This window comes from Triticum aestivum, chromosome 3D, assembly GCF_018294505.1.
Source record: "Triticum aestivum cultivar Chinese Spring chromosome 3D, IWGSC CS RefSeq v2.1, whole genome shotgun sequence".
Taxonomy (NCBI): Eukaryota; Viridiplantae; Streptophyta; class Magnoliopsida; order Poales; family Poaceae; genus Triticum; species Triticum aestivum.
The window spans coordinates 599,753,417-599,756,715 of record NC_057802.1 but is presented as its reverse complement, the minus strand read 5'-3'; positions in this window follow the sequence as shown (position 1 = coordinate 599,756,715).

Below are 3,299 nucleotides of genomic sequence, written 5' to 3'. Positions count from 1 at the left end.
AGATAAAAAATAAGCTATACTTAGCTTATTCAGTTCATTTATGACATACTTAGCATACTTAGGTAAAAAATGGCATGATAATCTTTGTTAGCTCCAAAATGATATAGACTTAGCTTATTTTCGTCGAAAATGACATAATAACCTTACTAAGCTCCAAAATGACCTATTTACCTACCTTAGCTCTAAAATGACCTACACTTAGCAATAAAATGACATTTTTACCTACCTTAGTTAGAAGAAGAAGAAGATAAAGAAGAGGAGAGTAGAAAAAGAAAGAGAAGAAAAAAAATCTTCTTCTTCTTCTAACTAGTCTTCTTGTTTTTCTTCTTCTTCTTCTAACTAGTCTTCTTCTTCTTCTTCTAACTTTCATCTTTCCCAATTTGCAAATTTGCTTTAGATGAGGAAGCTTGGATTCATGCAGTGTACTATTATTCTGGTGCTTTCTTGTTGTTTATGAAAACTTGTTTGGATATGTTGTTGGAAACTTGTTTCTGGTTATGTATATATGGATATGTTGGACTTTGTCAAACTATGTTGTTGGATTGGATGAAATATGTTGTTGGACATGCTGTTGGATATGTTGGATATGTATGCATGTATATCTATGTTTGAAACCATGTCTAATTAATGGGATTTAAATAAAAACATGGGATATATAGCCTCTTTGCCGTCCGCTAGAAGACGACAAAGAGCTTTGCCGTCTTCTAGCAGACGGCAAAGAGGACACATGGTAGTCACCTGTTCAAACTGGGAACACTGGCTGCCTATTTGGTCATTTTGCCGTTTGCTGGCAGATGGCAAAGTGACCAGCTATGCCGTCTGCCAGTAGACGGAAAAGATTCAAACCTCTTTGCCGTCAGCTGGCGGACGGCATATCTGGATACGTGGCAGCTCTCAGTGCTGCCTAGCTGGGCTCTTTACCGTCTGTCAGCGGACGGCAAAGATCTTTGACTCTTTGCCGTTCGCTGGCAGACGGCAAAGAGCGCCGTTAACCCCCTAACGGCTCTCACGCTACCGCACGGCGTAATCCTTTGCCGTCAGTTTCTAAGAAGCGGACGACAAAGAAGGCCTTTGCTGGCATGCGTTCATCCAGACAGTTTGCCGTCCGCTAGCGGACAACAAAGAAGTTTGCCGTCCATGATCTATAGCTTTGCCGTCCGCCATGGCGGACATGTAGCGACCCGACCGCAGATGGTCAAGTCTCTGTGCTTCAGTGTCATCCTTGGATCGGTAATGCTGACACACAGAGTACTCGAAGGATTTATAACAGAGTAGCAATCACACACTTATTACATTGAATGTCTCAAAAGAGAACATATTACAATAAATATGGCTTAAGGCCATCTAATACAATAACAGCGGAAGGCTTGGAAGATAAAGTGAGTCCATCAACTCCAACGGCATAGCTGAGTGCATGACAACGACCTATCGCACCTTTATTCGTCGTCTGAAAAGTCTGCAACATAATACGTTGCAGCCCGAAAACGGGTCAGCACATGGAATATGCTAGCAATGTAACACAGTAGAGCAATGAACAGATAAAAGCTATCACTACATGCATATATGGCTGGTGGAGGCTCTATGGTTATATGTTTTTGCGAAAAGCCAATTTTCCCCTACAACAAAGGAATAGATTTTATTTAACTATCATGGTAGTTGAAACAACATTGAGAAGGTACCTCCAACTCAATCAGGGGCAGAGACAAGGGGGGGCGAGCAGGGGCTAGACCCCTGCCAATCGCTCGCCCCCCTCAATGATTTGTAGCAGGTATACTATATACTGTGCGTCTACTAATTGGACGGAGTTAATTACATCATTAGCCCATATACATGTAAATTAGTACTACTATAAATGAAAACCAGCTACACTACACGAAGCCAAAGCCCAATAGCCCATGTAGGCATGTACGGTTGTAACTTGATTGTTGTTTTGCCCCGTTAGCTGAACGTGCATACACGCGTGTTCTGGACTAGGGCGTCTTTTGCCGCCGCCGCCGGCCGCCTCTCGTGCAAATCTTTGTTTACCATTGCGGGTGCTGGCTATCGCTCATCACGAGGACACCATCAATCGATTTACAATCCACTCTTCGGTGTCAAACACAAGCTGCATGCAGATCAGAGCACTGGTAAACGTGGGGAGATCAGATAGATGAAGAAGGTACCACCACATGTTAGTAGCTATTAGGATTTCTATTATGAACTGCACAATCTTAGTTTGGTCAATTGGTATTATGTACAATAAAATAGTGTGTTAATCTATTAATCAAGTTTCTTTTTTGGTACAGTAATCAATGATGAAACAAAAGACATTAACAATTAAGGGATAAATTCCTTTTTCAAGCCAATTGCTTCGACTTCAACCACTAACATTACTGGTGTCGAAAATGTATTTTCATCTGAGGAGCAACCTATTGCAAATAACAATACTGATGATTAGGGGGTTGTGGCATCGGACATCGGTAGAAGTCACATAACAGTCTATTGCAGATAACAATACTGATGAAAGGGACCCTCTAAGCGTCAACAACTTTGGGAACTCCCTCATGATACGAAAAAGAAGCATGGGGATTTTATATTCTAGAGGGTGCTTATCAACCATACATGAGAGAATATCCATATACGAATAGACACGATCTACAAATAAAGGTATTTTTCTCGAACCGCTGAAGTTGTTTCCTTATTAATTATCTTGAAGCGCTGAACTTGCTACTCCATTATAGCACATAATTGATGTTGTGTTCGAAATGCACCAAAAAAATGCAAAGTATACCCACCATATCATGCAACAAGAAATTCGTAAGTTACATTCTCAAAGAATTCAGACACAAATTAGAGAAGAACAATTGTACTAATAAAGTTATGCATAATGGTAGACGAAGCACGAGGTGATTTTTTTTAAGACATGGATTTGGTTTTCCGCCCCCCTCATGTCCAAATCCTGCCTCCGCCCCTGAACTCAATCCCAATTAAAAGTAATTATCAACCCAACATATTAAATTAGAGTGATGAGATACATTTGATAATCCAAGTACTAGATACTCAAGATTGTCCATCACCGAGGACACGGCTAACCATGATTAGATTATACACTCTGCAGAGGTTTGCGCACTTTTCCCCACAAGACTTGATCTCATCCGTTGGATTTATCGCACTACATGGTGTTTGAGAAACGGATGACCGAGACACAGTCTTTTAGAAGCTTTAACTCTAACCCCGGGTAGACAGTACCAACCTACATCCCTCTATATCTGCTAGCCTACCACTGGAAGAGGTCATGCATCATACTCAACTATGCTAGA